The sequence below is a fragment of the Cyanistes caeruleus genome, chromosome 5, assembly GCF_971803275.1.
Source record: "Cyanistes caeruleus chromosome 5, bCyaCae1.hap1.1, whole genome shotgun sequence".
Taxonomy (NCBI): Eukaryota; Metazoa; Chordata; class Aves; order Passeriformes; family Paridae; genus Cyanistes; species Cyanistes caeruleus.
In genome coordinates, this window is record NC_141705.1 from 9,240,686 (window position 1) to 9,251,606 (window position 10,921).

The following is a 10,921-nucleotide window of genomic DNA, read 5'->3' on the forward strand; positions in this document are numbered from 1 at the left end:
GTTGAAAGGGGAAATAATTCCAAGTTTGAGAGTGGCCTGCTTTGATAGCAGTAGTGTAGCTTATGCCCCTATTCCTTACTAAATTTAACCTGTGTGAAAGATGGAACCAAAGTTCTGGAGGTGGCTGGTGGCATATCTGTTTTATGCCTGTCTGCAGATACCAGTGTTGCTATCAGGCATTTCCTTAATGGAAGGGGGCATAACTGCACAAAATAAGTACCTTGAACAGTTTGATTTTGGATGCTCTAAGACAACGCTTAAACAGAGATGTCTTACTTCAGCATTCGCTACTGCTGCTTCCTGAGGTAATGTAACAGAGAATTCAAAAATCTTCAGCATGTCTTTTTGGTGTGGCATCATTGGAACCTAAAACTGTAGCTGAGGTTCAGAGTGCTGGCTACACAGATTTCACCATAGGCTGAAAAGAAGTTTCATGTGTTAAAAATTAATTCATATAGTGACTGTTGAGTGTGTAGGCGTTTGTTGTGCTCACTGCTGTTCAAAAAGGCTTTGCAAGTTGCCTTCGGTTTCAGAGAAAGATTAGGTTGTTTTCACTTTAGTATCAATTTGGTATCATAATGGGGAAATTTAATGGTTACTGGAGTAAATGTTTACATTAATATTACAGTTTCACACATCTCCCAGTACAAATGAAGATGTCTGCAATTGAAGAAGCTATTCTAAAAAAAACAAAGAACATCTGTTGCTCTGTTGTAACATACATCTGAGCAAGATTAGGTGTGTAGTATCTTTGTTGTCTTTGTCTCTTTCAATTTAAACCTCCAAGAAATCTGGAGACCTTTGATAGGGGAATTCTCTGAAGTGAAGTCATGGAAGTATTGATTTGAGATTCTCCTTTCTTCTTCCTGCCCACCAGAAAAGCTTTCTAAGAAGAATTCCAGTTTTCCAGATTTTCAGTGCCTTCCTAATGGCCAACAAAATCTGTCAGCTGTTACCCTGTTTGTCATTTTGTTAATCAGAAAAATACTGTATTTTGTACTGCTGCTGCAAACACCTGATGTAAGTGAACTGTCATTGAAAGGAAGATGTTTTCTCTCTTCTGTTTTCCCACTGAACAAAGAAGTAGCAATTCCAACCCTATTTTTTTGGGGGGGGTGGGTGTTGAGAATGACTAATTTCTGTTCTTCACAGGTATGTGTATTTAGTTTCAGCTTTGCTGCTGCTTTTAGGAGAGTTGGGCTTCTCCTAGTTCAGTGCTTAGAGATGTGAAAGAAACTCTGATGTACTGTGGATCAACATACCCACATCAAAAAACATGCCAGGTAAACCTATGTTTTCCTATAACTACTTTTGAGTTTTTTACTGGTTTGCATATAGAGACAGATATAAATGGGATTTTTGAAACGGATGGTGTCAATTTCTATCTTTGAAAAACCAAAAGAGTTCTATTGATTGTACCTTCTCTGATAGGTTCTTCTCAAGGATGTTTTAAAACCTTCTACTAGTTTGATTGTCTCATTTTAGGATGGCTTGAACTGGGTTTTCACACTTGAATCACAGGTCCATAGCCTTTAACATTGCTTTTTCTTGAGAAATATGCAGTCTCTTTTTGTGTTGTTATTTGTGCCTTGGGCAGAGTTGCCAGGAGAGCAGAGGGTGTGTAGTCTGGATGTTTCTTTAACCTACCTTTTCTCTCCAGTATGTCTGTGTTGCAGAAATACAGCTGTCCACAAATCTGCATAGAGGGATCCACTGGACACTTCTTTTCTAGAAATTGCCCAAAGACAAACACTCTGCCAGTGAGAAGCATTCGGGAATCTCATATCAACTTTTAACCTCCCTTTCCTTCACCATTTTTTTCTGGAAGCTGAACAGAAAAGTAAAATGAAGATCTCAGACAGTGCTGTAATACCCATAGGCTGACAATTTCAGACTCATTAACTTGCAACATGACAATGTAATGTTTTCACTGTAAATAATATTTACATCCAGCTTGCTGTCAATGAAGAGAGGAAGCAATGTGCAGGTGCAATATCTGTGAAGAGACGTAGCATTAAATGGAAGACTAAATAAAAATCTGTACTGATATACTGCATAAACTAGCATGCATTCCACACGAAATATGCCACTCAACCAGCATACACAAGTTTGATTTTCCTGAGGGAAAGATGTCTGGACTTGTTTTCCCATTCTTGTTTCCCCTAAACAGCCTGTTCACTCAAATCAAGTTGCTGCAATGGCTTGTGCTGGTTTAAGGGGGTTGGAGGAGTTGCATGCAAGCAGCATGATGTTGTCCAAGGTTGTTTTGCTTGTAGCTGAAATACAAGATTTGAATCTAGGGGTTTAGAGTAGAAAAGCTGCAATGCCAAGCTCATCAGACCAGATGTGTGTATTGCTGCCTGCTGTTGCTTCAACAGATTTTATGCTTCAATCCACTCATCTGTATCATCTCTTGCAGGAGTGGTTCAGTTGGAAGCCTATAAACAGCAAAGCTCTCTTCTTCCAAAAGGGAGAAAACATAGGAATCAAGTCACTTGAAGTCAATTATTTGACCATACGTACCTTGTGTCATACAGTCTGTCTTCAAGACCTACCTGATACAAGTTTTTGTCCAACTATTGCTTGACTACTAAAAAAATTCTGCAGTATTGCTAAAGGCAGTTAAATTGAGGTTTTCATGTTTTTTGGATGGTTTGTTTTGTATTAAGTTGAGGGCAAGTTAGATATAACCAGCTTGCAAGAGAGGTCCTCTTGGGACAGTCTTAACAGAGTAACGGGGAAATCCAAGTTTTGAGTAACATTACATCAGCTTCTTCACTTATATATGTTGTTTGTATCAGGCTATGAGCTCTTTGCTCTTGTGAGTGAAATTTCAAGGCTGGAAGCAGTCAGAGTTGTGTAGACTTGCTGACTGAAAGATGTGATGGCTAGAAGGATTGAAAATGGGACGGGAAGTGTTCCCTGGTAGCCTAGTACCTAACATAGCAACAATACTGTTGCCTTTATCCTTTAATGCAAGGTCACCTCTGAGATTTTTTTATTTGGTATACTCTTACTTTCTGTAACAGTCTGCAGATAAAATCCCTGTGTTCTAGTTAGCAAGTAAAAAAACTTGTCCATTTGACGAGAGAATGAAAATGCAGTTTGCTGGCATTTATCTTATATGGGCATTCTACCTTTTCCTTTTTCTGCCATCAGTCTGTCTTAAAAGCTTTAAATAGTGATGTCTCTTTCCTTCTTAGACTCTGAGTTCAAGTTTGAAAAGTCCATTTGAAGAATTAATGAACCTTTTCAGTAATGTAATTGTGGTGCATATCACTTGCCCAAGCCATTTTGTGGTCTAAAGTGAAATTCTCTCTTTTATTTATTCTACTCAGCTGCCTGTGAGCCGTTTTGTCATTTACATTGGTCATGCTCGTATATTTCCCCAGGTGGGGAAGCTTTCTGAAGGCAGTCTTGCAGAAAATCTTACCCTTTTTTGTATCATGAGTTATGCTTCTTGAGTCAAAAGGCATGAAATTGTGTATTGACTGGGAGAGGGGAGGGTTATTAAAATAGTAATAGTAATAAAAAAATTGTGACTGCCTGCATTATTGAAGTGTAATTATGGGAGGAGGTGGCTCAATAAACTGAATGGGTAAGACTAGAATTGTGAGGTAGAGGGCTTAAGTCTGTTATGTGATGCTCCTTACTCTGAGACCTTTTGTTTAACGTGAAGCAAAGTAATTCCTGGAACAGCCTGTTAGAGAAATCCATGAGGACATCACTCAGCTTCTCCATACTCTCTTTTGCTGCTTTTTGAAGTGGTACAGAAGCATAACAGGTAGTTGAGAACTGGTGGAAGAGTTATGTAAATGCATGTATAAAGTCAAAAGAAGTTTCACATGTTTATTAAATTTGCTGCAGAGCTACAGCTGAGGATATAATTCTAGATAAGGATATAATGAGATGAGTAAGTGGAAATGCAAGAGTTAAGCAGGTCAGTGTTCTGACTGTGCAGCATGAGAGTCAGTCATCTTGCCACATCAAGACTGTTAATATCTTCCAAGATGTTTCTTCATTTCTGTTCACATAGAGACCACCAGTGGTGATCATTACTGTAATCATTCTTCTGAAATCCATTTTTAGCCCATCTTACCAGTTGGTCAGTCCAGACTGGTCACAGCTGAGTTACTGGAGAGAGTTGGCGTATTCTCATGTGATCTGAACTTTGTGTCCTTTTTTTTGTTGCTGTTAACCAGTATAGCCTGATTTTTTTTCTCTTTCCTCATGCAGATGCCTTTTTGGACACTAATCTACACTTGTGCAACAGGAGTGTCATCGCTGCATGCCTTGGAATGCTGGAGGCGTAGGAGTCGGGCTTGAAAGGATTAGGCACTGGCAATAAATTTTGGCAGTGCCGTGGACTAGGACATGCTAATCTGTACAACACATGCAGTTCGAATAAACATGGAAGGGAAGCCTTAAAAAGTTAAAGTCATTTCCATGCAAAGGTATGTCTGTCTTTGGGTTGGAGTCCTTTAAATGATGTGGTGTAGGGAGAGAGAAGGTCTGGCATGATCTGCTGCCGGTTCGCTTTTCTCCTACCAGCAACATATGAGCCTGACGTAGTCTGAAGATTGGGTGAAGCATTTACTAAAACCAGTTGGAACCCAAATACAGTTTCAGATTGCAGTCTCCAGGCTGGCTAGCTGACTTTGTTTATTGCATAGTTTCTTTCAAAAAAATAAACCCAGCACCCCATATGTATTTCAATGGGGAGATTGTCATCTCTGCTTTGGATTTGGTTTTGATGTCAATTGACACTTCATAATGTTTGGCTGTTGGTGACTTAAGCAATCTTGAATGTTGCTGTAATACAGAATCACCCAAACAAAAGTCACCCAATAAGGAAACAGTGCAGCTGGTTGAGAAATTGTGGAAGTGTTAGTGTTTTGAAATGACTGTGAGGAAAAAAACCACCACCACAAAACCTAATTCTTTTGGGGTATAGCCTGGAATGCAGTCTGTGTGTTAGGTTGCAGAAGATAATGCAGCATAAGTTTGAAAAACAAGCATATTACTTCAGTTACATGTGTAAATATTGATGCCCTGTTATAATGTAATGATCTAAAATAGTTTTGGTCTTAAAGGTACCATTGCTTTAACTGTGTAAGGCTTAAACATTGCATAGATGTTACCTACTTCCTCTTTATTTTATTTTTTTTTTCCGTTGTGGTAGTGTTTCATAGGCCTAAACTTCATAAGATATGCCATTCCATGGCTATGCTGAGCAAGTGTTGTACTCTGCACAACTTCAGATGCTATATCTTGTATGATAACTGAAATTAGGTAGCTGAGGGTAAATGAAGAAGGAAAAAAATTGCTATTTTGAAGTAGCTTTAAAAAAAATTTCTTCATTATAAGATTTTTAGCAATTCCTTTTTGCATTTTAACTGGATTTGTAAAGCATGTAAAAAAGATTGTTGTAAATTATTTTACAAGGTTTTGTGTCTTTGACTCTTTGGAAATGTGTTACTTTCTTTTGGTGAAATACTCTAATTTAATCACTTTCTTAAATGGTTTTTGCCCTAACCAGCTGACAGTACTTCTGGTTTATTGTAGTCCATGCAATCCAGTAGCTTCATCACTGCACTAAGAATTGGTCTTTCCTAGGAGGATTATTGATGAGGATCTGAACTGTGGTAGAGATGTCTCCAGGCTGACACCGATGGTCCCACATTGATGTACATCTGGAACAAGTGAGCAGGAAAGATACAGTGCAACTGCAGTTTGACTCCATTTTACAGAAGAAGCATCAGCACAGAGATGAAACAGCTTTGCCCCAGAGTTACCTCAGCTCAGTGTACCTCTGAAATGGAGTTTGAAACTGAACACTGACATTCAGAGACCTAAGTCTGTGGCTGAATTATAAGCCTGTCTTATGTCATGAGGATTTAGACAAGAACTGTCACTGGATAAAAGAAAGGAGAAGCACTGTGAAGCATTATACTCTTGCTTTGTGGCAATTTTTGTACTATGTGTTCTCTTCTAATCCATTTACTCTCACTACCTCCCAGATCATCACATTGATCTTTCTTGCTCCTACAGACCTTGTGGCTGTGGTTCCCTGGAAATATCTGAAGAGCAATGAGGTTGTGTAAGCAGTAATGTTCTCCTCAGGCTTTTTGACAGCAGAACTTCAGAGTTAATCTTATGGGGCTTAATTTGTTCAGTTGTTACTTTGTGCATGCTTTAAGTGCCAGCACTGTGCTGGGTTCTTCTACATGTTTCTTCTCATGTGTGAGCAGTGACATCACTGAAAAGCAATGGAGTGCCCTGTGCTGTTGTCAGTAACCATGGTGGGGTCAGAACAAAGTAAAAAAACTCCTCATTGTTCTCTAAACAGCATTTGGTGAGAGGAGAGAGGAGGGGTCTTGTGTTTCTCTCTTACTCATTCCTGCCACTGTAACAGTATGTCCTCTGCTGGAGGAAGCAGTCACTGGGATGGATAGGAGCTGTAGATTTCCTGTACTAATCTTTTTGGTACTAATTTTCTGTACTAATCCTTTGGTAGATTCTCATGAATTAAGAAGCACGTATGTCACAGCTGTGGCTGGATTCCAGTCCAAACCCTTAGTGCTAAGTTTTCTAGGATTGTCTCTTGCTCCTGGCTTAAGTAAATCAATCTTTGGTTTTACTGTATCAGGGGGTATCAGGTTAATCTGGTTGCTGTTTTCCATCATCCATGACCACATTTCTTGCTGGGAATAGGAACTGTGAAGTGACCTTAAAACTGAGTATCACTTTTGTACTTCTAAAATAATGGTAGCTGTTACTAAATATTCTGTTTGTACACCTGAAAGGTCTCTGGTCTACAGATCACAGAACAGGCCAGTAGAGGGAATTTTCATCTGAAAGGTGTCATGAAGTTTAGCAGAAACATTTAATAAGTGAAGTGATGGGAACATTAAATGCTAATTAATGGTGTTGCTTGCATTTTGAGATCATTATTGCATGGACTGGCTACCTGATGCAGTATCACCATCTGATGCATGAGGAAGTGAATCATCATTACACGTTTTATGCCTAAAAAACTCTAAATGTGAAAGACCTCAGGTAGTTCAGCTAGGGTATAAATGATCTGCAGCAGTGATTGTGGACTGTATAGAATTATAATAGTTTCTGTCTGCTAGAAATGAATTTCAGGAAAGCACATGACATGTTTGGTTCACTTTACTTTTCCTAATAGAAAATGAGAGCTTTCATCAGCCACAGGAAGTTGTGCATTGAATGAGGATTCTTGTCTCGTAGCAGATGTACTTATTTGCATGGGAGTGAGCTAATTTCCAATGATCAGCTCAGAATGGATTCAGCAAATCCAGCTAGTACATGCCATTTCCTGCTGAGAAGTGTGGAGGGAGCTGAAATAATATGTGCAAACATAGAGAAAGGATAATGGGTATATGTGAAGAGCTTGGCTGAGTATGTTTAAGCATTTTGGTCTGGTGGGATGTTATAAATGACTCAAACCCCAGGCAGGAATGAGTAAATAAAATATAACTAGAACCCGTTAAAGTTACAAAGCAAAGCTCTGAGAGCGTAGTGAGACTCTCTCCTCACCAGAGGCTCGCCCACAAAATGGCATGTCCACCTTTTATATACTCAAGGTGGAATCAGCCACATGAATATTCATGAACAGTCCTGATATGTCCTCCCATCGCCTCCCACAGTCCCTGGCTTTTCCCATAGCTGTAGATCTGGCTCCTCCCAAGGTCTGTCAGTCCTCCTGCCTTTCACTGGTGGAGCCTCTCTCACATCTTGATGGCTGTGCGGTGTTACCCTGCCAGGCCTCCCGGCACACAGTGCCCCCCACTCACTGCTGCCTCCTGCAAGGGACAAGTGTGTGTCCCCCCCAACATGTTTTGACAGCTCTGTCAGCCAGAGCTGCCAGGCAGTAACCACAGAAGGGGGAAGGGGAGGATTGAGGGGAGAACAGAAAATTGGAACCAAAATTGGAACTAAAAAACCAAATTGGAACCACAAAAGTACATGTCAAAAGAGCTGTAAACCTTAACAGAACTTCCCACCATACTTAATAACTCCTCCTTATTTGCATTAGCCAATCACTACACCTTATTCATAACATGGGATAACTTGTGATAGAATGAAAAGTTGCTTCTTAAAGCTGTTTAATGAGAATTTGCTATGAAATTTGACATTCTGGAAAAAAAAAAAATTACCAGTTTTCTCATATCTTGGTCTTCAGATGAGAAAATAGTCCTCCTTATAACCAACAAGAAAGGATATTGGACACCTGATTTTTGTAAGGAGTGTGTGGTGCTCTTGGATCACTGAACAGTTGCTGCAAATGCAGAAGATGATCAGCCATATCACTTGCTGTGTTTCAGCTAGAACTGGACATCACCAGGATTTTAAAAGATGTAACTGTTTTTGGTTGTGATGAGACTTAGTTTAACTGGAACAGTTAAATTGCCTTTTCAGGCTAATGTTCACCTAGGTTCAATTTGGTTTGCCCTTTTCTCTGTAACCAAGGCAGAAGCTTGGTTACACTGGATATCTAGCTTTCAAAACATACTTCATCTGAATTTCACTGCTTGGAAACAAAAATAATTTGTGTGGTTCTTGTTCTTTTGGAGTGTGGAAGTTATGGCCTGCTTTTCCTCTAGGATGAGTCACTGAAACAGCCCTTCTCCCTTTTATGGTGGCATTCTGGCAATCCCTTGTTGGGAAAGTCACCCAGGAAAGGACATACTCTGCTTGTAAGTGAGAGTGGTGTGGCCAGTACAGAAGTTTGTGCTTTGTGGCCATGGGGACTTCCTGTTTTATGTTCAGTGTAGTCTCCCACTACTGTTTTCCATTGCCAGCACTAGATGTTTAGGGATCAGCATCAGGGATATCTTAAATATTGTCCAAACTTTAAATAATTTCCATTTCTTTGTCCCTGGCATGTCATGGTTGGTGTTTCAGTGGACATGCCTCAAAGGACAGATGAGGTTTTTGAGCAGAACTTAGATGTATTCTCCAGGGAGAAAAAAAAAAAGGTGGTGAATTTTCATGTACCAATAAAAGTGCAAATGTATTTTGATACTATTCTTGTCAAAATAAATGTGACAACCAATGGATTCTCAAAGAGAGTTCTGACTCATTAAGGCAATTAGTCTGGAGTGCTGCTAGCCAGAAACCGATTAAAATAAAAACCAGATGACAGATTTGTTTTACAAGTCTGGCTTAAGTTTTGATTGCACTTCTCCCTGTGTTGGTTAAGAAAATCAATGTTTAGCAAAGATTGATAGCTCTAGAGAAAAGTCCTGGTGCAGCATGCTGCTCCTGCTGGCAGTGCTTTCAGAAGACACAAGGTGGCAGTCGGGGAAGGTCTGCATCCAGTGGCCACCAGTAATCAGGAAAGGCATCTTGCAGAGGTTTTTGGCTTCACTTTCAAATTTTGATTCTGAATGACTCAGTCTAGTTTGACAGTTCCAGGAGGCAGACTGAGGCCACACCAGTTGCAAGATGCCACCCACTGCCACCCTGCTTGCCATGCTCGTACATCAGCCCAAGGACAGGTGTGAAGGGTGGGCTGCAAACTTCTTGGGGATTGTGGTTTCTAGTGAGCCCTGAAATTCGGCAGGGTAGTCAAGTCTAGCACACATGTGTTACAGCCTGGCCATCCTTCTAGATACTCTCTAGCACCTTTGCAATGCTGTTTCAAGGGCCCAGCTTGCTGGTGCACTCTCAAAGTTGCCTCGCTGCCTGGCAATAGGTGATGATCATGGTTCAGTTTTAGAGGGCTGGATGGTTAATGACTTTCTCACTTGAATATTTAAAGCCTGGAGAGCCTACAAGGAGAGGTTTGATTCTGAAGACTGCTTTTGAGCATGCCAGACTTGAAGAGATTCATCACTGCACCACCGCTGGCCAAAGGCCAAAACTCTAAACTGCAGTGCTAAAACTCTGCTCTTTCAGAGGGTGTCCCCTCCCACCACTAGTGGATGAGATGGAGAGCGACAAACGAACGTAAAACCAGCTGTGTCTGGATCCACTGGGATCCTTCCACACTAAACAGAACCATAAGGTATCCCTTAACACTTAACTCAGGTGCTAAAACAAAATACCACCTTTATTCAGTTACTCATGTGCCTCTGTTCCAGATCAGAGGATTCTTGGGCTCTGATACCCTCTGGACCACAGCTGGGGCCCCCTGGGGGTGCCAGCAAGAGTCAGGGGCAGGAGCTGGGTGTTCCTCTCGTCCAGGGGTTTTTCAGATGTTTTTCTGTCCTGGTAAAGTTGCCAAAAACTGATGCCTGGAGAGTCTACCTAGAACAGAGGCTAGACAGTGTTAAAGGAATAAATTGGGCATTTATTAAAAAAGCCCTCAAAGGATACAGCTTGGGCAGTACAAGAACTTGGCCGAGGCTACACCCAAGAGGGACCACAGGTCACACATTTCCACACTTTTATAAAAGTTTTGGTCCATTTACATACTGGGGTTAATTGTCCAGTTACAGCTTCAGGTTATGAAGTCCCATTGTCCCAGACTGCTCTCCTCAGTTTGCTGTTGTTTCTACTTTTTGGGCCTGAAGCTGCAATGGTGTCCTTGGTTCTTGGGCTGGAAAAGAATTGTTTTGTCTAAATAAACTGTGAGGAGATCTTGCTAACAATTTATATGAACTTCAGGGTTATATTTTACACAGTACAGAATCTGGAAGACATGAAAGCTAAAACTTAAGGCATCACTTTAGTCAGAGGCTGAACCCAGGAAAGCTGTGTAGCAGGAATAGCAATAATTCAGGGCAAAAGATACTTGGGAAATTCACCAGTCCAGCCTCCTGCTGGAGGATCAGCTTTGAGGTGGGATCAGGTTGCTCTGGTCTTTATCTGGTTTTACCTTGAAAACCTTTCAGAACAGATAGCGAAACACTCTGGGCAATCTTCTCACTGATTTGTTTTAGTAAATTGG

The 10,921-nt window shown here is 40.7% G+C and overlaps 1 long non-coding RNA gene across 1 annotated transcript; it reads left to right on the top strand.

Annotated features, from left to right (window-relative positions):
• Window positions 1–1,073: 1,073 nt before the first annotated feature.
• Window positions 1,074–9,094, top strand: LOC111928246 (uncharacterized). The gene is made up of 3 exons (XR_002863983.2): window positions 1,074–1,283; window positions 4,237–4,454; window positions 5,540–9,094. It is a non-coding gene; the product is annotated as an uncharacterized LOC111928246 (long non-coding RNA).
• Window positions 9,095–10,921: the final 1,827 nt, after the last annotated feature.